Raw genomic sequence first — 27,761 nt, 5'->3', positions numbered from 1 at the left:
GTATTTTCTTTTCCAGAGCACCTGCCAACCCAAGCAGCATGTGCCTGCCAAGCATGAGCCCAGCTCATGCCCCTCTGAGAAGCAGCAGCCTGGATTTCCTCCCGCCCCCCTGCCCAACTTCCTCACTCCTTCTTTCCACAAGGTTTAATTTTTTTCCACCCAAACAGGAAGAATTAAGAGAGACTTCATCCCCATTAAAACCTGGATCAGCACAGCCCTACTCTGTGCTCTCTCTGCAGAGGCAAAGCCACTTGCAGGTGGGATCCATGCTCTCATTTAGGTAGGATATTAAAACTCCAGGGCTGTTTTTCCAAATTCTACAGAAAAAGATTTATCGCTTACACATAGGGCTGCACGGTCTGGCATTTCTCATCTCCTCCCATCACACTTTCTGTTCCAGGGGAGCAGGGGAGCAGCATGCAGCTGCCTGCACACTGGCAACCCTAAAGGTGTCTCCTCATCGAGGCTAGTCTCTTGCAGGAAGGGAGGAGGTTTCAAATGCAGAAATGCCGTACTTTTAAGTGCGATTTCCCATGCAGAAACACAGATGAATTTAGTCCATGAGCCACCTACTACACCCAACACCTCCAGGCTGTGTGGGGTTTACAGTGCACTCACACCACCACTAACAAATTCAGGGTCAATAAGTCCATCTCACCCTTACAGGAGGCGCTGAGCTACCATAAAAGCAGTGCAGGGACATGGGGGGGCTGCCCCACATGCTGCACCCTCATCAGCATTGGCTGACATCTGCTAGTCATCCAGAAGTCTAGACAAATATTGGGGGAAAAAAAAAAATCGGCAAATTGCATCCAAGGTTTCCAGCTGGAAAAAGCAATGTATTGTGAAAACCTCAGCCCTACCCAAAAAAAATTATTTGGAGAGATTTCTGCCCTTAAGCCTTTGCTCAGGATATTTCTTTTGCAGCAAAAAAAGTGAGCTAAGTGGCCAGTTCTTGCATCTCACAGAGACGTTTCTATACATAATAGAAAAGCTAAAGCTGAGGGGCTTGCATCAATGACTGCACAGAGCACACAGGCTTTCCCCTTACCTCTTTTGCCACCGGGTAAAACTTGCAGCTCACTGAACTACTTCAATCAGGTCATGGCTTATATGTTCCTTCTCCATAAGCTTCTCCATAAGCCAGCAGGTAAATCCAGCACCAATATCATTCATTCCCACAAACCCATTTCTAATGCTCTTCAGCACTGGGAATGGCCACGGAGGTGCAAGATACCACACACTGACAATAAGTTACATTCCATCAAATATATTTGAGGACTGAACTGTTAATCAATGATGATGTTACTCACATAGATAGATGAACTATCTAATTTCTGCATTACACAGGAAAAATCTCACACGCACATTACCTGAAAATTAACAAATATAAAATCCATTTCTTTAGGACTGAAAAAAAACGCTGACGTGCACATCCACCATTCCAAATACCAAGCTGTATACTGCACAGCAACACATTTTTGCATGAAAGAGGTTAAAGAATCAACCAGCACAGCAGACAGGCTGACTTCCAAGTGTGGAAAACTGCACTGCCAGAAATACAGCCAAAAACGCTGCTTTATCCGCTCAAAAACAACAGCCTTTTCCCAAAGGAAAAAAAAATACAAAATTATTTTTTTTTTAAACTACAGCCAAGCATTAACTGGAATGTGCCTTGCATGGAAAAGCCAGAAAAGTTTTGTATGTCCAGCTCGCTGCAACTGGGAGCTGTATTTTAAGCAGATGCCCCCCACCACAGGTGAACCAAAGGGAGAAGCAGCAACACCAGCTACATGTGGCAACGCCAAAGGAGGAATGATTCATCTTTGATGCAGAAGAAAAGTTTGTGTGTGTCAACTGGGTAAAATGCAAAGAAGTCTCATGATGCGTTAGTTCGTGGGGTTGGCATGGTTTCAGTGGTGTCGCGGTTGTATGTGGAGATATCTTGGCGCTGGGTGACAGGCTTCTGATAAACATTTGCTAGATTAGACTGTTTGACACCACCATTTTTGATAAGATAAGGGAAAAGCTATCATAAATATAGGATTTGGATATTTACCAGAACATCATGACTCAACCGAGGTTACAAATGCGGAAGTAGCATAACTGTATGTCATTAACCAATGACATAAGTCCCATAAATGTACCGTGAAATATGAATGTGTACAATAGATGTTTTGTGTTATAAAGGCTTGTCCAAGAAAACTTTCTTGAGTTTTAGCTATAATGATGTATCTTACTGCTGTTGATCACTGGGTTTTGTTTGTGTCAGAGACCATGGTATGATTTTTATTTTTCCAAAAAAATGCTAATAAGGTTTTGTTTTGTAAGAATGTTTTTTAGTTAAAAAAGGGGAGTTATTTCCACCTCTTGCTTTCTGCTCAAGTCAACTTGCGATTTACTGGCATTTACATCACTTCATCAAACCTAGCAGAAGTAACAAGGAATTAAGCCTCATCTAATCTTGCTTTCACGTGGCTGAGATCAGTGTCCGCAGGGCTGTGCACCCTGTGGCACCCAGGCACCCTGTGGCCTGGGCTGTGGGGTCCACGTGGCACTGAGCTCCTGTGCAGTGCTGTTCCATGCTGTGCTATGTCATGCCATGTTACTGGTGAGGACACGCTGGACCAGCACAATGGCAACCCACAGTTTCAGGTCTTCCATAGACCTACTGGCAATGCTTTGCCTAATGTAGCCCATTTCCCCAGCCTGTCAAGGTCCCTCTGGGAGGCAGCACGACCCTCTGTAAGCCACTCATCCCAGTTTTGTGTCATTTGCAAACTTTTTGAGGGCACACTTTTCCCCATCACCCAAATCATTAATGAGGATGTTGAACAGAACTAGATCCAGTACGGACCCCTTAGATACTCCACTTGTCACAGGCCTCAAACTAGACTTTGCTCCACTGATGCTACCCTCTAGGCTTGGCCATCCAGCCAGTTTTCAATCCCCCAAGCTTTCTGCCCATCCAGCCCATACATCAACAGCTTGTCTATGAAATTATGCCCCATAAGATCCTCAAAGACCCTACTGAAGTCTATGCAGACAATATCCACTGCTCCCCCATCACCTACCAGGCCAGTTATTTCATCACAGAAAGTTATCAAGTTGATCAAGCACGACTTCCACCTGGTGAATCCATGCTGACTACTACTGATAATTTTCTTGTCCTACATGTGCTACATGTGCTTGGAAATGGTTTCTAGTATTTGTGCTCCATCACCTTCCCAAGGATCAAGGTGAGGCTGACCAGCCTGTAGTTTCTTGGCTCCTCATTCTTGCCTTTCCTGAAGGTAGAAATGATGTTTGTATTTCTCCTGTCCTCAGGCACTTCTCCAAGTCACCACAATCAACCAAAGACTATTGAGTAGCCTTGCAATGACATCTGCCAGCTCCCTGAGTACTCTTGGGTGCATCCCATCAGGATCCATGGACTTCTGTATGTCCACTTTGCTTATTATATTCCCTGCCCTGATCCTCGTCCACTAAGGGCACATAGTCCTTACTCCAGACTTTCTCCTGGTCTTCCTGAAGGTGGTCCTGCTAGTAAAGACTGAGGCAAAAACGGAAAAAAGGCATTCAGAAGCTCGACTCACATTTGGTTTTGTCATTAGTAGAAAAAAGAAAAAAAAAAAGGCTTTGTATACAGAGGAGGTGAAACTACTTCGGAAATAAGTACTGAACATACAATCACAGAATCATAGAATATCCTGAGTTGGAAGGGACCCACAAGGATCGTCGAGTCCAACCCCTGGCTCCACACTGGATCACTCAAAAATAAAGCCATATGTCCCAGAGCATTGTCCAAACACTTCTTGAACTCCATCAGGCTTGGTGCCACGACCACTGCCTTGGGGAGCCTGTCCCAGTGCCCAACCACCCTCTCGGTGCAGAACCTTTCCCTAACACCCATCCTGACCCTCCCCTGTCCCAGCTCCATGCCGTTCCCTCGGGTCCTGTCGCTGTCCCCAGAGAGCAGAGCTCAGCGCCTGCCCCTCCGCTCCCCTCGTGAGGGAGCTGCAGGCCGCCATGAGGCCTCCCCTCAGCCTGCCCTGCTCTGGGCTGAGCAAACCAAGGGACCTCAGCTGCTCCTCATATGTCTTCCCCTCTAGACCCTTCCCCATCTTTGTAGCCCTCCTTTGGACACTCTCTAACAGTTTTATGTCCTTTTTATACTGTGGCACTGAAAACTGCACACAGTACTTGAAGTGACGACACAACAGCACAGCCTCAAGGAGGACAATCCCTCCCTTGACCACCTAGCAATGCTGTGCCTAATGCACCCCACGGTACAGCTGGCCCTTTTGGCTGTCAGGGCACACTGCTGGCTCACGTTCAACTTGCTGGCAACCAGAACCCCCAGCTCCCTTTCTGTGGGGCTGCTCTCCAGCCTCTCATACCCTACTCCGTACGTACAGCCAGCGTTGCCCCTTCCCAGGTGCAGAATCCAGCACTTGCTCTTGTTAAACTTCATGCAGCTAGTGATTGCCCAGCCCTCTAGACTGTCAAGATCTCTCTGCAAGGACTCTCCACCCATGTTTGAGGGCTTCACAACTTGGGCCCAAGTAACGGCACAGACAGCAAATCACGTATTTATGGCAAACAAGGGTCTTCCAACAGTACAAGCACCTATGGTGAGAAACGGAGATGACAGGGTGGTCAGACATAGGGGCTGCAAGCCCAGGATGATGTTGTGAGAACACTCCTCACCTGCTTCAGCACCAAGTCACTGCTCACACAAAATAATTGCTGAGCAATGAGGAACACAAGGTGCTGCAAAACTTTCAGGCATGTCACCACAACCAAAAATGGGTAGAAATAAAGTATTTACACTGCTTACACAGTGACTAGGCCCCAAGGCGATGTGTCTGTGGACCAGGCTGACAACTACGTGCCACAGTGATGTCCACCTCAGGGTGGCAACAGGACCTTGATCTCTACTGAGAGTGAGCTCCACCAAACCTCTGCTAATGGGAATGAAGCAACAGTTCAGCAACACTCACAGCAAGATCATAAAATCACAGAATGGTTTGGGTTGGAAGGGACCTTAAAGCCCATCCAGTTCTAACCTCCTGCCATGGGCAGGGACACCTCCCACTAGACCAGGCTGCTCAAAGCCCCATCCAGCCTGGCCTTGAACACCTCCAGGGATGGAGCATCCACAGCTTCTCTGGGTGCCTCACCACCCATTTTGGTGATGTGACATCACTAAAAGGCTTTGGTAACAAAAAGAGAAATTCAGACTTATGATGAGGCAATAATTAATGTGGGTGAATGGTAAAGGATCTTTGCCTATTTGAAGCAACCAAAAAGCTAACTGATATATTAAGATGAAAGTTTGCTGCTTGTTCAAAATGGACAACAGTATCCACAAATATATATATATACAGGCTTCTGGATTGGTGGCTTGGGGCAGATATATCAGACTTACAAGCATCATTTCCAAAATATAACAATAAATCAGCAATACCAGCAGTAAAGGGAAGAATTGATAAGCAAGATGAAAATCATTCTTGACATCATACTTCATCCATTAAGTTGATCTTATTAATATTCAGTCAGATACACCTCCTGAGGAACAGACACAGTACCTGTTAATCATCTCTGCCAGGTTCAGTCTGCCTCCTGTTTCACCAAATTTCCAAAGAGAAGATGTATGCCCTTCCACTACAGTTACATGCACTTGTGCTAGTTCTCTTAAAACAGTAAGAATCAAAGCCAAGACTGCAAAAAACAAGACGCTGCAGCTGTAAGGTGCATGCACTGTAGAAACTGATGGATGGATGGATGGATGGATGGATGGATGGATGGATGGAAGGAAGGAAGGAAGGAAGGAAGGAAGGAAGGAAGGAAGGAAGGAAGGAAGGAAGGAAGGAAGGAAGGAAGGAATCACATCCTTCTTATTTGAACAGATAACGTTTCAATGAGGATCTCAACCCCTAAATAGCACCTCTCATATGTTTTAAATCACAGTCTGAAACACAGTAACGAAGTCTTCCCAAGACAATTGAAGAAGTTTTTTCCAGGAAGAAGCACAAAATTATTAGGGCAATTATTAGCAGCGTGCAGGTAAGTTGCTTTAAGTGGGTCATCTGCATACGGATTTTATGAGGCAGCATCTCCTTGAGAACAAAGGGAGAGGCTAGCATCCCCAGAGCTATGCGCTGCTCTGCTGCTGCCTTGGCACATGGCCTCAGGCAGGCCATTTAGCTGCCCAGCACTTCCATGTACCCAGAGGTAGGAGAGAACAAGGCAATTACAAAAGGGATTTCAGAAATCAGTAGCATTTGTCACTTTGCAGTGCTTTACCTTGAAGATGCAAGAGTCTCAGATGAGGTGTAAGAGCAGACAAGTCAAAAGGCACTTAAAAATAAACCGGCTGTGTTCGTTTCTGTCTCGTTTGTCCCAGCCCTCAGCATCTGTACAGTGCTAAGAGAAACCTCCTGAGTGCCATTGCCCGGCAAAGAGCAATTCGAGAGTACAGCCTATTACTGCAGAGCAGGGTTGTTAAAGAAGTTTTATTTTGTTTTGTGTTTAACAAACACCTGCATGAGGATACGAAGCAGTGATGTTGTTTCAAGCAGAGGCTTCTTTCTCAGCCACACACTCATCACAAGCCAGCCACTCTGTGCGTTACGAATCTGTGCAACCATAATGGGAAAGGTGGCAACTTGCAGCAGTGAGTTTGTCTTTAAGGAATTCTGCCTTTGTTATGCATTTTAAAGGAAGAATTCTCTTCCAAAAATTAATACTTTTTGAAAATGAAGTGATGAAGGAGTACCATAAAACAGAGTTAAGAGCTACAGACCCCTGTGAAGATGGCAGAGGAAATGCCATAGCATCAGCTAACAGAGACAATTCATAAAATCCTATTATTTCCATACAGAAAGTACCTTTTACCTGTAGCATCATATACGCTTATGCGTTGGAAGATGCAGAAGGACACACACATACATTTCTGCCTCATAACAAAACCACGCCACCAGTACAAGTGTTTTCCCCTCTAAAAAATGTTGTCATTTGACAGCAAACCTTCAGCTGAGCTGACAGGGAATATGCAGGCAGCTGCACTTCTGCAAGGAAAGGCTCCAGAACATTTTTAACTGCAGGAATCTGCCAGAGCAGCAGATGTTTCATGAAAACAAATTGTTCAGAGGGGGAAGAAAGGGGAAATAACAGAGAGACTTGGGTGTAGCTTCATGACTGGTTTAAGTTGATCTAAGCCCTGCTGCCTCCAAGGGAAGGTCCACAGCTATTCCCAGCCCTGCCAGCTGGGACCCACTCCAGATGGGAAAGAATTTGGGGATGGGAGAGCAGAATTAGATTTTAGTTGGCTCAGATCTCAGATGTAGACGACTGCAGGGCCCCAGATGCAGGGGAGGCAGCAGGAGCCTGGAACAAAGGACAGGCAGCAGTTCCTGCTAGCCCAAATAGCCTGAAGCAAAGTGCAAAACTGCACCTTTTGTGAAAACCCAAAAAGCTCGGCTAGAAGAAGTGCAATGCTGCATGTGTATGCATAGCAATGCAGGTAAAACATGCTTCCCACACGGGAAGTCATAGAATCAGAGTCATTTAGGTTGGAAAAAACCTTCAGGATCATCAAGTCCAACCATCAACCTGCCATATTGAGTCCCATCACTAAACTATGTCCCTTAGCATCATGTCCACATGTCTTCTTAAATACCTCCAGAGATGGGGACTCCACCACTTCTCTGGGCAGCCTGTTCCGATGCCTGAAGTAACGGCAGGTTATGAACTATTGCATCTATTCATCATTTCATGGTTTCTTGCAGATTAACAACAAAGCCTGCTTCAAATTTACTTGCAGGAATGCAGTTTTGTTTTTAGTGGAGCAGCTCCCTGCTGAAACAGGGGGAACAAAACAGGACTGATGCCACAAAACCATCCCAACTCTGCAGGTGCTGGCCATACAGGCACCTCCCACAATTTCATTTCTATAGAAAAGTGTTTTTATCATAACTAATATGTCTGTAATGGCAATTTCTCATCATGAAGGCTCCTGGGTAAGGCCTTTATTAGGATACCATAGGTCTCTCCACAGAGTAGCGCATGGACTTTATCATGTTGAAGGTCTTTTCCAGCCTAGACTACAATTCTGTACTCATGTTCTGGCAAAATTTTAGCTCACATGCTAACACGTGGCCAACTTTCAATTCCCCTTATAGTTGGTTAAAGTACTTTTCACATGTCCTAAACCACTGCCAAAGTACAGTTTTCCATCTAGGGTGGTTGGCTACAATTCAGGAGTCTGTGTGGGTTAAAATTGACACTAAAAGAAATCCCCAAAAGCAAAAAAAACAGCTCTTGGTGGAAGCTTTCTGCTCAAGGTCTCCTACCTCTGCAGAGACATTACTCAAATAGCTTACCTAAAGGCCTGAAATCTGTGGGGGGATGACAGGGGGGGAGCGTTCCGGAGGCACGGTCCTTTGGATTTATTATTTAGAGCTGGTGCAGCAAGTGGTACCTTGAGGCCCACAAAAAAAAAGCTTCGCATACGCATGATGTGCATGCACACATTAAACTACAGCGCTGGTCACAGCGGTCTCTAGCCCGCATAAATCACGTCTTCACCTCTGCTCACCTCTGCTCCCAGCTCAGCTTCTCCATGTCTCCAGCCACCCAGGTTAATAAATTATTGCAGAGATTTGCTGATAGAGATTTGCATTTGTAGAGAACAAGAAGGAGCAACTGCAGCTTCTGCAGCACCGATATTCACCCTTCTGATGCTGTCCACATACAACAGCCCTATGACACAGCCCAAGATCTTCCAAAGAACGGCACACGCACACCCTTTGCTCAGAAATATATTCCTATCACACACCTAATCTCTCAGGGCTTTTCCAATATAGACATTGCTGGGCTACACATAAAAATTCAGAACTTGTCCTTTACTAATCCTGATCTGGCAGCGGCTGACTTGAGTTTTGACCTCTTCAGGGCTAATATTAGGAAGCAGGAAATTATTTCCTTTTGTTTACCTAGAGCAAACAGTAGCCAGCCCTCCTTAGGCACCGATGCCCACACAACGCGTGCAGCCTGGGAAGTGCTTGCTGTCACCCAGCTACAGAAGTCGCACGCATACAGCTTCATGGTCGTGGAGAAGCTGGATGGCATGTCAGCTCTGTATTTGTGACCACTTATTTTTATTCCTTAGCAACAGAGCTGCTCTCAGTTTTCTTTTTTCTTTTCTTTTTTTTTAGTGTTGAATCTATATTTGGCACCCTGGGGAAAGTCCTGAGCAGAAGATAGCAATTTTTAAAAGAGAGGATAAATGCTGGCACTCGAGCTTGCTGACAGTAACAGCAGCCCTAGGCTTTAGGTTCACGTAAAGTGCTCAGAACTGGAGCCAGTGGATCCAAGGTCCAAACCTTGCATGGATTTCAGTGGCAGCAGGACTAGGCACCGAATGCTGTGCGTGTCCATTCACTTTTTATATTTTCAAAAACCTTTCCCCGGCATAAGAATGGGAAGAGATTTATTGGGTCATGAATTCTCTCTCCGATCTGTTTGTAACACACATAAACCAGCATCCCCGAGGCTTAGGTCTCTGAACCTCACCATTGTTCATCAGCATTCTTAGGTCCCACGGTGGTTTTTGTCCTGCAGCAGCCAGGACACCGTTAAGAATACCAGAGTGTCAGGAAAGAGCAAAAAAAATGATGCTTCAGTACAAAATGGTAATTCTGAACTAAGACACTGTTCTTAACATGAATCATAGAAATATCAATATCCCCCGGCTCACTCAGGCTCCCAAGCAAACGTGCAAATTAAATCCTGCCTAATCTACATGAGAAAAACAAATAACACCTGATGTTTCCCAACTCTGCTGGCAACATGGCCCTTAAAAAAAAAAAAAAAAGAAAGATTTAATCATAGGAAGGATAGAGAAATCACATGGCTCTGCAGTTTCATTGGTTGTCATGGCAAAAGAAAATCCCCGACTCTCCAACTTGTGTGTTTTGGAGGAGAGGAGACAACAGAAATGCCTTTTTTCATGGCTCGAAGGGAATGTTTTCCTAATAATTGCTCGCGAACTCGAGATATTCAGCGAACCCTCCACCACCGGCAATGCACACATTTCATCAGAGCAGATTTGCTGAATAGAGGCAGGAGCTAATTTGGCTGTAACTTCAGGAGCAGGCCCCCAGACAGCCGGCTCCTACCAGCCGTGCTCGCTGCCTTTTGTTCTTGGGCTGCACGCTACAAGCCTGGGAAGCGCAGGATGCCCACACAGGAGCTTTACGTCACCGATTTCACCACCACGGCTTCTTCTGCTGGTTCTATTTGCAGCCCTTCCCCTCCTGCAAGCCTTCCTCTGCACTCCCAGGCTCCGGCTCTTTTGTCTGGAAGGAACAACAGGACCCTAAGGAATCATGTTTGTTATAAGCTGCTGGAAGCGATGCTCCTCTGCGGGTTAGGCTTTTTTCTGCCACATTTCCCACCCCCATCCGCCGGGATTGCAAAAGTTGCACAACCGCGCACTGGAAAGCAGCCCCTTCTCTAATGAAAACCTCAATCGCCTGCGCTTAAACTCTCCGAAAAGCAGCTGGGGTACAAAACTGCAGCATCGCACTCAAACTCACGGCGTACATACACTGAGGGCCACATGCAAGCAAAGCGATGGGCATCGGGGGGTTGTTTGCCCTGTGGATCCTTCGCCGCTACAACAAACCACACCGGGTTGTGCTTCAGCTCAAAGCTGAGCTGTGATCAGGGGTGCCCTAGCAAATTAGCTCAAGGCAATGGGGTCTATAAGGGTAACTAGTTTGGATCCTTCATCTTTTATATATGTGGCAACAGGAAGGAGTTTCCTCATTTTCCTTCTCCCCGACCAAGGGCAGGCTGTGCTTGCAGGGCTACAGATCAAACCCTGCAGCATGAACATTCAAAAAAAAAAGCTCACTTTGCATCCAGGATGGGATAAACAGATTTCCACAATAACTTTTCAGCTCAGAAACACTGAATTGTGTCACAAAAGACTCACACATTAACCCTTACCCACACCACAGTGCTGCAATTTTGAGGTTGCTGGAGTTATTGGAATTGCAGCCACAACACACAACAAGGAGACTCAGCTCTTTCAGACAGAAAATAAGCCAAAAGCACAGACATCAGGGCTTTCCAGGCCAGGGAGCTGCAGCCCGTGGAGAGGAGCCCACGCAGGAGCAGGGGGCCTGGGGGGAGCTGCCGCCCGTGGGGGACCCGTGCTGGAGCAGTTTGCTCCTGGGGGATGGACCCCGTGGTACGGAGCCGTGTGGGAGCAGTTCTTGAAGAGCTGCAGCCTGTGGGCAGCCCCCCCAGGCTCAGTTCGGGAAGGACGGCATCCCGTGGGAGGGACCCCACGGGGAGCAGGGGCACAGAGGGACCGTGAAGGAGCGGCGGAGACGAAGCGTCAGGGACTGACCGCAGCCCCCATTCCCCATTCCCCTGTGCAGCTCGGGGGGAGGAGGTGGATGATGGGTGGAGGAGGGAAGGTGTTTTTAGTTTGCTTTTAGTTCTCTTTCCCCTAGTCTGTTAGTAATAGGCACTAAATTTTATTAATCTACCTTATGCTGAGTTTGTTTTGCCTGTGACAGTAACTGGTGAGCAATCTCCCTGTCCTCATCTCAGCCATGGAGCCCTTTTCTATCGTATTTTCTCCCCCTCTTCCTTTGGGGATGTGGAGTGGGAGAGCGGTGTGCTGGTGCTCAGCTGCCCTGCGGTGTGAAACCACCCCAGAGGGCTGCTGCCCTCCGGCCATTTGGGGTGCGGGAGCTTTCCTGAACTGCTGTGTGAGGGGGTGGATGCTGGGAGGGACGGGCAAGGAACAAAACACAGGCCAAAGGGGAATAAAAGGTAGGCTGAGAAGAAAAAAGGAAAACAAAGAAAACCAAAAGCAAGTGAAAAGAGTTGTCTGTACGTTGCTGCGTTGGCGGGGGCTGACACTGAGACATCACAGAATTTTAGTCCTTTAAGGATGTTGCAGAGCAAATGTTTTTAATCCTGGCTAGGAGACTTTGTCCTGAGGCTAATGCCAACTAGTTACAGTCAGGAGCTCAAGATCTTGACACGCAATCCTGAAAGAAAAGCGTGTTTAAGTAAGTCACAGAAAAAAGGCTGCCATTATCAGCTTCTTAAATACATATATACTTTGACATTTTTCTTTAGGATATGGCTTGTCAGAGGAAATGGCATGAGATAGACTGTGCTTGTGCCTTTGTATGGGTATGTAACATCTCACATTGATTCCTTCTTTGCAGTTCCCTAACTTGATACGAAATTATTTGGACTGCCACCATTTGTTCCTTAACAGAACGGGCTGTCTACCCAATAACAATATTTGTAACTCAAAGCTGAACATAAGGCATTTTCATTTAACAAAACACAGCTTTCCCTCTTAACGTTTCAATTTGCCATTTAATTCCGCGAAACAGAAGGGCAGCCTTGCTGTCCCCAGCCCGCTCCCACGCAGTGTCAGGCCGTGCACAAGTGCCAGCTCGTGCTGCAGAGCAAGCTGCCATGAGCTGTGGACAGCTTTCACGTCTGATACAGCATCCCTGAAGCAAGAGAAAGAACTGCTCCGGAAGCATTGCCCTGAAGTGGCACTGTAAGACCAAATTCACCTGCTCTGCAAAGCTCTGTGTAAGGGACTTTTCCAGAAGTATCACCTTAAAACTTAACTTGGAAAGCAGATTTACAAAGTCAGTATTATTTTCCCCAACTTCTCTCTCTCGGGTATCAGACAGTTTGCAAAGATTGCACAAATTTATTATGGAGAGACAATTCTAGAAAAACAATCAAATTCCAGCTTTGAAACACCTTTTCAAACTCCTCTGCTTTTCCTTTTTCTAGCTTCTCTCCAAGGGATGACCCTAAATGCCAACTATTTTAATGACTGACGTCTTTACCACTAATGTGCACTGTAGCTCCCTTTTTGCACAAACACTTCAGAGTCTCTGCAAGTCACCTGCAGAACAACTGAAATGTAGTCAGCTTGAAGAACTGGATACAGGCATATAAAAGCAAAAGTAAGCACTAACAGAGCTTGAAAATTGTGTTCATCAAGACTGGGGTATTTGCTTAGCTGGCAGTACCCAGAATTGCTAGAGATTATGGTTAAAAGAAACATGTTTTAACTCTAAGTTTACAAGGGGAAAAAAAAAGTGGTGGAAAGAAACTGTAAGGCAGTTTTGGTTATAGTTATTAAAAAAAAAAAAAGTTTCAGGGTGTAAAGACAGGATCTTGGATAAAGATGCCTCACAGAGGCTGTTGGAGCACCGCAAGCTCGGCTGGCGCCTCTATGGAGAGGAGCATCAGCACCTGGTGCAGCATGGCCAAAGCAGGAGAAATGCCGCCAGGAGGGGACAGTGGCAAGGATAAAGTGGCAAAACGTGTCCCTAATCCCCAACAGACACAGCCAGATACCTGCAGAGACAAGGTCAAGAGCCTTAGGGTCACCTCTGCCAAAAGTCAGAAAACACTCCATTTTTAAAATTACAAAGGCCATGTGTATTCTGGTGAAACTGTGCATCAGATGCAGGAATCTGAATTCAACTGAGCATAAAACAGGTTAGAGTAGAAATCTCGATGCCAATCCGAACAGGAGTCGCCACTTCCCACAGCTGAGCCGTGCATCTGTAATAAACCACGCTCTTGTAAATTCCAAATAGGCTTTCTGTTTGCTGTCAAAAGCACAAAACAGCCCAAGGCAATTGTGGAAATTTAGGCATTAAGTGTCAAGTATCCCGTTTGTGGTGCAACACAAGCAGACAGGTTTAAGCACCATTTTGGCATCAAGATGTAGGCTGGCTTGTGGCAAAAACAAATGCTCCACATCAAAAAAAAAAAAAAAAAAGAGAAAAAAAGAAAAAAAGAAGTCTTTTTGTAGCCTTTGGAGTGAAGAACTTCATCTCCAGCGAAGAAATCCGGGTTTTCACTGCGTGCTCACTAATCCACTGCCTTGGTTGCTGGCTCTGTTTCTGCTGCTCTGCAGTGGCCTCACGCCCTGCATGGGGTGAAGGCTTGCAGCTCCAGGTTCTCACTTAAATTGGTTCGAGTTTCTTCTCTTGGCAACCAACAGCTTCTCTTCCCCCTCCATGAAACTGGGTAAGCACAGAGGGAGGCTTCCCAGGTAGGACTACAGGAGTTGCAGATAATGAAGATCACAGAAAGCACTGTTTGTATATTTATTAAACAGTCAGTGAAGACAGCTCATGCTCTTTGGAGTAGGTCTGTGTCATCTTGTGTTTGCCCCAAAGGCAGCAAAATAAAGCCCAAGCACAGCTATGAACATCTTCTTCACTCTTAGCATTAATGCATTTTTAGGACAATCCAGATCTGCCCTAAATGAGTGTTGTATGCTGTAATGAATGTGTATGAAGCCACGATTAAAAATATAATATTGATCTGAGGTTAAATTATTCATTCATCGTGTATTTCAACAACCAGCAAGTCAAACATGAAAGTCACTCAAACATCAGCTTCGCTGTTTAAGAAAATGAGAGCAGTGCTACAGATCCCACATGCGTGGCTCCCCTACCTCACGCACTCAGCTTCTCCTTCTTGCTCCTGGTGTTTGCTGCTTGGCTCTATTTTGGTGTGCAGGATACGAGCTTTATATATAACAGGCTCTACAGAAGGTTGTACAGATTCCAACAACATAAAAATGAGTTCTGCTTTGAAATAATATATTATAATTTGGTGGGGGCTACCATGTTGAAAGAGGAAAGTCTGGAAAGTCTGAGTTACGACTCAAAAAATTCACTCAACATTTAACTCCTGTGAGGAGCGTACAAGCACGCTTTCCACCACGCATACGTGCCCACATGTACATCCTTTGGACTTCAAAGAAAGAACAAGTTGTGCACAAACAGTATGTGCATTTTTCCCATTTCTTCATCCTTAAGAGTAACTTCTAAACTGCGTGGCGATAACACTCAAGCCAGGCTGATGACCTCACTGTACTCCCTACTAGGCAAAAATCCCTCAGTAAGCATTATTTTCCACCTCAGGGCCATCACTACACACAGGCAAGACGAGAAAAAAGTAACAGATGAAGTGATGTCAGGAGAGCAGGAAGTTAGGAGGGATTTGAAGAAGCATCAAAACATGCATTTTTGATATTTACAGGGATTTCTGTAACTGTTCGGAGCGAGTCCCTCCCACGTGAAAGCAGGAGAGTGGTGGGGAGTACCGTGGCTTTGCCAGCTATGGTCAAAACAACCATTAGGAGTTTATCCCTTTTAAAAAGAAAAATGACCCCAGCCACACACTGAGGTATGCAACACTGGGAACCATTTCAAGCTTAGGATAAAATACAAGATGTTCCTTTTTAAAATCGTAAGTTTGAGGGTAAAACATCTTAGACAAAGCCCTCAAAGCCAAACTAACTTCACAAGATAGCCTGTACATCGGCACTTCACTGCTGTTACGGAGAATAACCCACATTTCCAGCAACACGCATATCTTACGCATGAGAAATCCAGCTAGTGTATAACATTTGTATAGTGTGTAACATTTTCCAATACGTCCCTCTGTGGCACATCACATATTAAGACCCAATTAATACATCCTCACTTTCCAAAGGGCATGCAAATTACGAGCTCTTCCTTCCTAGGAGGAGATAGATGTTGATTATGGGAAGGTGTTCTCCGTAATAATTCTCTTCCTAAATCACGCCAATTGCCTTGTCTATTATAAAGGTGCATTTGAAATATCAAAAGAAAAAGGCCCTAATTATTAGCAATATCTGAACTACTAGCCATCAAAGTTGATTCCATACTGTACACGTTATCTTTTTCTGCACAGCACTGCTTGAATCCCCATAACACCTTTCCAGACAAAGTGCCATTAACATGCAAATGAAAAGTTCACGCTCCTCCTTCATTCCTAGCACAAACAGCAGGTCCTACTCGAGATGATACACAATTAAAGTCATAAGCAGAGGTAATGAAAGGATCAAAATAAGACAGGTTGGTTATACATGTCACAGTAATGCTTGCAAATCAGCCTCTCCTCTAATTACCACAGTATTTCTAGGAGGGATCAATTGCAGCAATATGGATGAATGAGATCCTAAAGCTGAAAAATGTACTGGATTAAACATTAATGCAGTCATTGACTGCCATCACTACATATATTCAATGGGGTGTGGGGTTTAGCAAAATATAGAATTTATTGGGTTTTAAATATCTAGAAAGACCAGAATCCATTACTCAGAGGCTTTCAGAGTCCCAGCAACACAATATACCAAAAATATAAACTCAGCCAACAGGCTATAATTATTGTGTTTTGTTTTTATTGTAAAGATCAGTGTAAGCATATAACTGGCAGGCACAGGCAGGAAGCCAAGCCTCAAGCTCTGCTCTATCGACTAATGTGGTCTCCATTAGCCCAGGGGTAATGGTACTCCAAACAGAAATACTGCTTTGCCCGGACCAAGCCTAAAGATACAATGCAAGCTCTTCTCCATAACAAGGTGAGTTTTGGATGAACATTGCCAAACAAGCACCTGAATTCAACAAGCTCCCCTTTCCTTAGAAGTGTTATGCACATTTAACTCCATGTTGTAAGGAAAGCAGGCTTTAGCAATCACCTGGCCTGGCTGGCCAGCAGGCTCAGAATTCTCTGAAGGAAAGACTGTTTCAGCAAAAATTATAAAAAGAATCCAATTTCCTTAGGTTTTTTGACCAACGGGCAGCTAGGATGAGGCCAAACTAGCGTCTGCACTGTAGCGAAGGTGCACAGCCCCTTACCCTTGCCATTTCTGTTTGGCTGCAGCTGCCTGGTTGCTCAGGACACTCATCCCTGTCCAACAAGAGCACACACAGCAGCCACACATTTCTTCCCCACGTATTCCCGTCGTAGCTTCTTCCGGACATCACTACCGATTTGCATCAGCTACTTTCTGAACCTCTCTGGCTTGGTTTTTAGTGGTTCTGAGCCCTTGAAGCTTCAGCTTCAAGCTTGCTCAAAACCTCTCTGAAAAGTGTTCTCACACAGCATCCACAAAAGCTGATGAATCTCTTGTTAATAAATCATTTGACAGCTTGAACCTTGCGTCAAGTCTTTAAAAGCAGTAACATGTGATACCAGCCTGGAAGATTACACCGTGGCACTGTTTCTTCTTACCTACCTTTGAGGAGCTTACTGAAATATCCACATTAGTCTTACAAAAGGTCTGGACTCCTTATCTAATCTGTGAATAAGACAAGCGTCTCAGAGCACTTCCAAACCTCTTTCCGGGGACAGTGTTTGGCACCTACAACAACAACATTTAACTTCAGACAACCCATCCTAGGTGTCTCCAACTCAGGGGAGAAGGCAAAGCTCAGGGAACAGACCCAACTGAACTTAACGCGCCCTTAGCCAACATCTTTGCAAAGGGACTCACACTTTGTAAAAGGATTTAGGGTTACTGGGAACTTCAGCTGGAGTGTAAATTGCTTGGGTTTGGCTTTCAGCTCTTTCAGATGAACAAACAGCAAGCGACTATGCCTTCTGCCTCCATAAGAGGACATGATATGTGCAGTCATCCAGGCTGAGGAATCCCTGAAATCACACTGTTGTACCGCAGTATTTGAATGAAGATCTCCAGAAAAGCACGTGCTCTGCAAGAAGGAGCCCCCTGAGAGCAAACAGTGCTCTTTCTGCTTGAATGGGATGGAACCCAAATCACAGCACAGTGGGACTGCAACAAAAATGCCTCGTTTTGCATGACAGTCACTTGAGCTCTAGGAATCACGGATCACCTCAAAGCTACAATTCACAATTCGGGTAGTACTAGTTTGTCTCCTTATTTGCCTGTCTGTGCCACCCCCCCAGCATGCAGCATTATTCCTCTTTTGCTCTCCTCTCACACACGGCTTCCAACTGCATTACAATACCCATCACGCAGCACCTCGCCGAGAGCTGGTGGCTGCAAAGGCAATAGTTACACCATGGCTTGCATGACAGCTTATAAAATTCTTTGGAGTTCTTCCAAAGGAAAAGCCTTGCATAAATCGGAGTTATTATTGTCATCTACAGACTGAGTCCAGCTAAGAATTCGCTAGTGCTCGGTGTGGAGACTGCAGATGTCTGAAATACTGATCAGTGCGCAGCAGAGAGGCTGAGCTATAAACTTCATTAACATTGCCTGTAACACTTTTCATCAGCAGCAAACAATAAATCACTGATGAATATTCAAAGCATCCCTCTGAGGTTATCTCCATTTTACAGATGGAGGCAACCAAGAGACAGAAAGTTTGGGAGTGCCTTGCCTCTAACCGTAAAGCAGTTAGATGCAGAATTCAACCATCTTGCCTTCAAAGTCCTTCTAGAGAAAGATGCAAATTATATACAGATTTCCTCGCAGTGAAACTAAAGAGACTGCGTTCCCTAAATCACTAATGCTATTCCCCATGCACACCCAGGTGCAGCACTGGTTACCTTTACTACTGTAGCACCCACAAGATGCAGGTAATTCCATATTCTCACAGTATGAAATGGGGACTAACAGAAAAAAGAAAAAAAAAAAAAAGCTCTATTTCAAAGACTTTACCACTGGTCATAAAATCTGAGCAATAAATAAAACACAGGAACAGCCAAAAAGAAATGAATGACTCAAACCCTGCATCAGAGGCAGAACCAGGCATGGACAATCCCTCCAGACTACCAGACACAGACATAAGTACGTTCATTAACGAAGCATCACCCAGCACCGCACAGGAGGTATTTACGGCATTCTGGCATCTCCGAGAACTGATGTCATCAAGCAAAAATAAGGAATATTGTGAAAGATGTGTTAACGCGACGGAAAGAATTTTGTATGCAGTTTCACACATTTTTCAGCAAGGCGTTTGACATTGAAGCGGGATGCCCTGGTTACTGACGGCTACTCTGCGAACTGATGCAGCACGCTCACCGCCGCGATGACTGACAGCTGAAGTAAACAAACAATAATTCACGCCAGGTTTTTCCTCCCCGTGGCGACAGCTTTTGTAAAGCTGCACAACTTAATGAGACACGTTATTTAATATTTATTTCACAATCAGCCTCCTTTACCCTAACAGAATTAGCCTCAGCCCACAGTGAACGTATTCCTTGGTTGTTTACTTGAACAAGTCAATACTCAATTAATTTTGAATTTCTTCAGTTCTGAGTTTCTAACTAGAGGGGATTTGTTGTAAAAACTTTTTTTTTTTTGAAAATTTCTTTTTTCTTTTCTTTTTGAAATTAAATACCAGCGAAGCATCTGTATGGCTGCAAAGTGAATCAGTTTGGGGGCACTGTCCCAAGAAAATTAACCTGGAAAAAGAAAATCACAGAATCATAGGGGTTGGAAGGGACCTCGAGAGATCATCGAGTCCAATCCCAAATCATAATACTAACATTAAGATTAGCTTTAAGCAGGTAGTTTCTTGATCTAGAGGCACAACAGGTTAGAGACAACGCCGATATAAATGGGATGGCCACTGACAAAAGACTGTAGGTTTATGATGCATATGGCAAAATGATTAATGGTGGAAGCACAAATGTCCCTGGCAGTGCAGCAACTCAGTGAGGAGCTTTAAAAACTCCCCAGGCTTTATTCATGGCTGCAGCAGAAAAGTTCAGGCATGGCTACGATGCAACAGGGCAGGGGGAAGCACAAACATCCCAGCAGACACTTGTCAGAGGCTGTGCATTCAAAGACACTTTTGTCACTGCTTTCTGGTGCCACGTGGGGACTGACTACCTGTGCAGCCAAGTGCAAATGCACCAAGACACCGTTTTTCTGCAGGACTGTGATAACAGAATTGCTACTTAAAACATATATATATGTGTATATATATATATACACACATAAAGAGAAGAAATAAGAAACATAAAATGAGAAGAAAAAGATTTCCTAATATAGGACAACTCTATACATTAACAAAATTAGTCTCTGAGGTTTACAAACCTAATGGAAACATCAAGAATTACCTAAAGATCACCGTATTGATATACCTGCATTTGTTTTCCAGTTTTGGGGGGAAATAGAAGAGACCAGACGTGGGGTTACTGACTGTAAAAAGGCACAGCTTGATCCTGCACCAGATACATGCTATATCCATACAAGGGATGGTCAGCACGTGGCAGCACCCAAGAGCACAAGAAGAAACCTCATTCCTACAGATACCACGGAGCAGTTTCCAACCAAGCCACGCACTCACGGTTCTCCCTCGTAAGTAGGTCGAGCACAAATCCGTTAGCCTGAATAGTAAGACCTCAATTCCAGAGTTCCCATTCGGCTGCTGAAATTAAAGAGTTAACAGAAATCTGGCTTTATTTGGGGGTTTCAACGTGTGCACACACACACGTCCATCTCTCTGAGTAAAATGCTACTACCATATTTTTGAAACGCGAGTACTGCTGGCTGGAAGAAAATGGGCACAGTTCCCTTTTTAGAAGGAACAAATTGTTCAGAACAAGGACAAATGCAATAGAGAAATCAGGCATCAGCTTCACTTCTGATGTTTCAGGCTTCTGGTACATGCAACACGGACACAGCCTCTGCAGGATTTATCTTTCCTTATACACATATATACCCAATGTTGCGCAAGAATTGCCCCATAACTACATAATGCTCTCAAGAGCGAGTATTTCCAGTGGGATTTGTGTATTATCAGATGCATATGTAAGAAATTAGAGGATGCCATGATCTTGTTGGCTACAGTACGGGGAGAATCTGGAGGCTGCTGTTGCCGCAGGGCTGGTGGAACTGAGGATGGCACAGACATTGGCTTCACTCGAGCAGATTTTAGATAGAGGACATGGAATTAGCTACAAGCTGTGTTAAAATGACCCCTTTCTAGTGAAATCTCTTTTCTGTAGTTGTGCCACAGAACCAGAGGGATTTCAGGGAAGAGGAACGGAGCCCAAAGCCATCATCACACAGGTTGAACTTTCAGCCTACAAAACTCAGCGGTACCATGGGCTGACCAGTCCTACGTGAAACCAAACGCTGGGAACAGCCTTCCCCCAGCGTCCTTGGGAGCCCAGAGATGTTTGTAAATCCCAGGCCTGCCCCTGCTCCCTTGCGAAAGCTACAGATCACTTCAGTCTTTGCTGGGGTTTTAATTAAACTCATTACCGCAGGTTTATCAAAGCTAATACCTTTTCTCCACAGGACACGATGCACCACAGACGTCAGAGAAGATGCAAGAATAAAATGCCTGTTGTTTCTCTTAATCTCCTTCTCGATGCACAAAAAATAACCAATATCCCCACAGCAATTTCAGGATGAAGGACAGAGGCTACCTGATTCTCACATCCAAATATTTTATTCATCTCCGAATGGAATAATCTGATTTCTCTCGAGATTCTAAATAAGCCAGGAAAGCTTTTTCAACCCTCCATTTATTTTTCAGGTATTTGAATTAATAGCTATAGAGCAAGAACAAACAAAAGGATTATTTTCTTCAAGTGGTAGTCTCTTCTTCTCTCTGTCAATCAGCTCCAGCAGCCATTGTAATAAATCCTGAAGCTCCTGAGTTAGAGAAGGTAAAGACTCCCTTTGTCATCAGAAAGCAACAGGAAAATAAGCAAACAAAGAGCTCTGTTTGCAGCGTGGAGACCCCTTACTGGATATCTTGAGGCTACTAACAGGAAATCAGGTTGTCCAAGAAATAAGTTTATACACAAGTTTGTCTTACTGTGTTTTTAAGAAAGGATGTTATTTGAAATAAATATCCTCAGTGCTGCATCCACAAGGGTCACGAGTACACCATGCATTAGACCCTGGAAGCACAGAAGATGGCCCCACAGAGAACTTCTCACTAATTAGAAATGAAGCTGGCTCCCTTTATAAACTTGTTAGATAAAAAGCTTTGACTGATCTATTTTCCATTACTCTGAGTTCAGGCAATGAAATTTAAATCACAGAGAAGTGCTAATGATTATTTTTCAAGTCAGCTTTTTATTACTGAAAGCATTCTCTGCAACGCAGCAAAACCAAGATCTGGGCGTCTAGAAACATGACTTCTCTTCTGATCTCAGCAAACCCTTCCACTTGCTCTTTGACTGTAAATCTGAACGCCAGCATTCACCTCCAAAACGAAGGCATTGGCCTAAATCCTTAACACGGATGAATCTCAGCTTCTACCGCAGTTCCCATCACTTTTGTATCTACGGGTGAATAGTTATTTGGAGCAGAAGAGCGATTGCTAGAAAGACAGGAGGGCTCGAAATGTTCCTGTGCCTTGCAATTCACCCACCACAGGGCAGAGCGCAGGGGGACCGGTTTGCTAATCACACATCCTTCTTTCCACCCAACATCTTTAGCAACCCGTTCCCTATTGGTGTCACGTCTTCTGCAGCTGAGAGTCTCTGCTTCTGCCCATTCACAGCATTCCCCAGGTTCGTTTGTAGTCGGGGAGTATCCAAGCTCCTCGGGGCTATTGCTGAGCATCACTACATAGAAATGCAGCAGGAGGGTGGCTGCGCCGGAGCGGGTGGCAGGGGGAGGCTCAGGCAGAGGAAAATCCTCCACTGGAGAAAGCAGATGGGCACAAGCATGTCAACAGTCCCCTTTGAGCCAGTGCTATCTCAGTAGGGCCTGCCCATTGGAGACAGCGCTTACAACCAGCTGGCTGCTCCGGTAAGGGGCTGCATCCTTCCGCAGCCAGACAGGGGGGACAATCCCACCTACTCCTTCCATGGGTGCACGGGGATCAGCCAAAAATACCCAAAAGCACACGGACCGATCACGTACAGGCTCTCACATCCCAACAAACCAGTGCCAAAGCTCAGCACCATCCCGCAGGACCGGGGTCCACGATGATTCTCTCGTGAGAATAACAGGATGGATTTGTACCCGGAAATACTCCCACTTTAAATGCACACACGCTGCCCTTCGAGTAACTGACTTTTCGCTGAATGCACAATCAAAAAGCACAATTTCGGTTTCTGTGACTTTGCTGCAGATGAGGAGCAGCCCAGGGCAGCCGTGGGTCAGGCCGCTGGGGCCCTGCATCGTGTTCCTCTCTTCGTGGAAAGCATCTCTAGCAGGCCTGAATTACCCAGACACTGTTTGGCTTCTGTACACTTTGGCATCTCCAACATCTTTCTTTTTTTCCTTCCTTTTCTAAACTCACCCTGCAGGATACAGTCTTTTGGGAAACCATGTGCAAGCTCATCTTTTTTCATGCCAGCACAGCTTTCCCTCTCCTTCCTCTCCTCTCTTTTCAAGGTCTAAAAGAAAACGCCATTCAGATACTTAAAGGTAACAGTTAACTTTTACTTCAGCAGTGCCTTAAAAAGGAAGTATTTCTTCTAAAGGGAAAGAAAGTAAGCAGGATATTCACAGATCTCGAATAGGACAGTAGCAAATTTCAGTGAAATTCCATACAGCTTGAGCAATATAAAAATCTTACTGAAGGTTTCTTCCTCTGTTTGTACAACTATTCCCTAATTATCTCTGGAAAGTAATAGCTAGGTTAGTTTAAACAGGTGGTTTAAATTTTGCCTGAAGTACATCAGGGAACGGTGCACCTCTGCCCAGAGAGAAGTGGGAGAGCAGTAACTCCGGGCGAGGCAGGACAAACAGCAATTAACTCTTGAGCTGTTTGCAGCCTCTGTATCTATCTAGAGCTCAATGCAACAAAGCTCTCCAATGGTTTTTGTCTATGCAGGGTGAAGTCAAATAACACTACAACACACATCTCACTAATACCTTGCTTTCGCCCTATATTCAGGACCAACATTAAATAGCACAGATGAGTTATGAAACTACTATAACAGTGACATACTTTCACGGGGTCTTCATTCTGTTTAAATATTGACAAGGGACGTGTTCATCCCTGTTCTGCCCTAATTAATTCAACGTATTAGCACCTGAGAAATGTTTGACCCAACTCCCTCAATTGAAATTCGTGATTTAAGCAGAAGCTGACCAAAAGGTATCGGGACTGCATCGCAAACAGGACAGGACAGTTGTCTCACACTGTAAGAGAGCCATTAAAAATAAAATGAGGATTTAGTCAGTTATTGACAGAATCGATGGGGGGGGCAGGAAGCTAAATGACTTGCTGCAAAATGAAATCACAGGAACTGAAGAGTAAATCAAAGCACTGCCTCAGGCCACGTAATCTGTCCTCCAGCCAGAGCTGGGCTGGTGCTGAGCATCTCTGCCCCAAGCTCTGTCCAAACGGGCGGATGTTTTTAGCATTGGAAACCCACCTGTAATACAAAAGGTGATTTTATTGCCTACTAAGTCTCCTGCCCTGAAGTTCTGCAAGCATCCATGCAAGCCTTCTGGTTTAAACAGCCTCGTCACTGCTAGGTACGCCCACCCGGCGTGCTTCTGCCACGCTGGTCCCACTACTATGATGAATCTCAAACTTTCCTATTGCCTGGGCGGTTATTTGGCAAAATGCACGAACTAGCCCGTACCACACATTTTCTCACTCCTGTCTTTGTACTTGCTGACAGCAAGGCTTGCACTCACACTGTTGGTCCTGCCCTAAAAAAAAAAAAAGACACTTTTTTTTTTTAATTAGAAAATGAATTTATCTAATTCCTAGCTATAACAATTTCTTGCTCGGCTATATTTTGTGTAAAAATAAGAAAAGGAGGAAAAAAAAAGTTGCTGGTGAAGCAACTGCTCAGCCCCTGCACAGGGCCCTCCTCACCCATCCGCTGCTTCTCCAGGAACTCCAACTTCCTCACCAGGCCCTGACTCCAGGCTAGAAAATCCACAGCCTCCCATTGTTTTGTAGCAAAGACTTAAAAAAAGACTTAAAAGACAGCAAATCTGCTGCAGCTCTGGGTCTTCCCAAGTTCCTCGCTTCTCCCCAGCCTTTGACTCCTCCATACATAAGGCTGGGAGACTCCACAGCTTCCAGGGAGGCTTGCACCTCTTTCTGTAGCGGCTCTGGGCTGTGGATGATGTTAAAGCCAATTCTGCTTTTTACCAACACACCAGCCAATGACACCAAATGCAGTTTGATCCAGAAATGAACTAAAACCAAACAAATAAAAGCTGCATAGTGTATGGCCAAGAGAACATCTAGCCCTGAACCCCTTTTCAGATGCTGGACACAAATAAGAAATTAAGGGGGAAAAAGAAAATAGAGGAAATTTTTAGTGCTGCCTTGCTGGGAGAGTCCCTCTGCTTCCAGCAATTGGCATCTTGGGGGCTTCTTGAATCACAGTGAATGCAAACATTGCATTTCGCTCCTTGCAGGATCAGGACACAAATTACTCAGGAGGAAGGGCCACTTCACTCGTCTTCGTGCTGTCACTGGAATCACTCATCTCCTGAGCGATTTGCAGCTTTGGTCCATTTTTTTTCCCCTCAATTTCTGTTGCTGCAAAGCAAATTTTCATCTTCTTAATAATATAGATTTCTGGAGTACATCTTTAATCCACTTATTGCTGTAGTATCATATAGCTTGAAAATGCTAGCACACAAAACAACGCTGCTAGAAGTCGTTCTAAATTCAAGAGACCTAATAATTGGAGTAGCGATGAGACAAGCATAAATAGCAATACACACACGTAATAACACACAGGTATATAAAGATGAAAGCAGAATGAAATGGCAACATCACAAAAATGTCATTGCTTTTAAACTACAAAAAACCCTGGCCACTGACATCCTGTTCCTTCTCCACACCGTCTGCATCACTATTTCCCAGCACAATTCCCAGGCAAATTATCTCTTCATTTCCAGTGCCTTCACTTCACAGCTACCAAAATCGCTGCTATAAAACTTCTCCTTTTACAGCCAGGAAGGGGACCCCTGGATTAGATTGCCGGTTCCCTTCCTCACAAAATAAAGGGGAAAATGCTATTCCAGGAAATAAATACATTTAAAAAAAAAAAAATGGCTAAACAAAGGCACCTCCTGCACGCACTGGTGTTCTTCCCCTTTGAGTCGGTACCAGAGAGGAAGGAAAATAAAGCGATGAAAGGGATGCCAGGAGGAGGTGGGGATGCTGCGTGCGTCCCTCGGGAGCTCGCTGCAAGAAGGGAGGCTACGAAGCGCTGCACATGGGCACCCCAAGCCCAGAGTGTTTACAAGCGGGTGCTGGACCCAAACAGGGAGGCTCATTGTCCCCGCTGCACTCTTGTCACCGGTCCCCAGCGCTGTGACTCGGGGACAGCCTGCCAGAGGACGCCCAGTGCCAGCTACACGAGGGAAGGGCAGAAGCAAATACGCAGGAGAAAGAAGGAAAAAAAAATAAAATATTAAATACCCGCTCAGCTGTACGCTCTCTTCCTGCCCTCGGAACAGGCTCCAAGGAGGGCTTTGGGGCGGATTAAGTTTAAAGGGCACGCAAAGATGCCGAGGGATCTGCGAGGAGCAGCACCCTTCTGCCCTCGCCCCTTTTCCAGCCACCAGCACGAAGGCAGAGGTCTGTGCTCCGCAAGGGGCTGCAGAAATATGAGAGGGGGAAAGCACCCTGATGTCATGCTAGGGGAAATGCCTCGGATCTTGCACCAATATCGCAGCAGCGGTCACGCAAAGATCCCGCAGAGAGCAAGGAGCGAGCAAAGTCGCACCGCGACAGAGATCTGCTGGGGCACAAAGTTTTTCAGGAGTTTAAAACGCCTGCCCTTACCGCGTTTCTAAACGGAGGAGGGGGGGGGGGAAATCCCTCATTTGACAGTTTGGGAGTCGAAATAAAACATCAGGCTGTCCAAGTGACAGCTTTGAAAATCCGCACTCCCGACACGGCTCAGAGAAAAAAGAAAAAGCTGCTCGCAGACGGGTGCGCGGCTCGACCAGACCCCCCCTCACGGGCAAGGTCTTGGGAATGAGGGGGGCAAACAGGAGAAACCCCAAGGCACCGCACACCAGCGACCACAAACCCCATCCTTAATAATAATAATAATAATAATAATAATAATAAACCTCATGCGACTTTTCGAAAGGCTTTTATTTTTTCCCCGTCTCAGCAGCACGGAAGGACAGCGAATAGAAGCCCACCCCATTTATTTTTCGCCGCTGCACCGCATGGGATGCGAACAGGGCAGGGTCCCCCCAGCACCCCGGTACCCGGCACGCACCATCCCGCATCGCCCCCAAAGGGCCGGGGAGAGGCCCGCTAATCAGTGCTCTCATTAGGCTCATTTTTCCCCCCCAAAAAATCGGATTTTTTTTAATAGCAGTAACCCGGGAGAGCCCGCACAGCACAGCCCCACGTTAGGAAACGCGCCGTGCGGGTAAACGTATTGGGGTGGGAATAAAAAAGGGCAAATGAAATAAAATAGAAGGGAATGATTGAAATGGAGTAATTAAAACGGAAGAGAATAATTAAAATAAAATAGAAGAGAATAAAACGGAATAGAAGAGAATAAAATAGAACAGAAGAGAATAGAAGAGAATAGTAGAGAATAAAATAGAATAGTAGAGAATAAAATAGAATAGAAGAGAATAAAATAGAACAGAAGAGAATAAAATGGAATAAAACAAGCGCAGAACTCACCTGGTTCGGGATTTTTCCTCCCCCTCCACGACCACAAAACCAGGCGGGAGCCGGGCGCTGCTCCCCGGCGGTGGGTTTTGGGGAGGGGGGGGACGAGGTGCAGCCCCCCGGGGGTCGGTGCCGGGCACCCCCCGGCGCTCTGCTCCCCCCCCCGGGGCTGGGGGCCGGGCTGCGAGCACCCCACAGGGCGCTGAGCCCCCCCCGGGACCCCCCCTCCGGTGCCCCGCGGCTCCCTGGGCTGGGCACGCAGCCACCCCCGGGGCAGACCCCCCCTGTTTTTTCTTTTCTTTTTTTTCTTTTTTTTTTTTTTTTTTTCCTCCCCGT

The 27,761-nt window shown here is 45.5% G+C and overlaps 1 protein-coding gene across 2 annotated transcripts in view; it reads right to left on the bottom strand.

Moving 5' to 3' along the window:
* RAB30 (RAB30, member RAS oncogene family) overlaps window positions 1-27,625 on the bottom strand; it is a 43,051-nt gene extending 15,426 nt beyond the window's left edge. Inside the window, exon 1 of one of the 2 annotated variants that reach the window (XM_083796710.1) lies at window positions 27,438-27,625. The gene's annotated coding sequence lies outside the window, so the exon portion shown is untranslated. Of the gene's footprint in view, window positions 1-26,204; window positions 26,825-27,437 lie in introns of those variants that run through there. The other variant, XM_083796711.1, reaches the window with a different exon arrangement.
* Between the last annotated feature and the right edge of the window lie 136 nt (window positions 27,626-27,761).

Source organism: Anser anser (assembly GCF_964211835.1).
Source record: "Anser anser genome assembly, chromosome: 1".
NCBI classification, from domain to species: domain Eukaryota; kingdom Metazoa; phylum Chordata; class Aves; order Anseriformes; family Anatidae; genus Anser; species Anser anser.
This window is presented reverse-complemented; position numbering and strand designations above follow the sequence as displayed.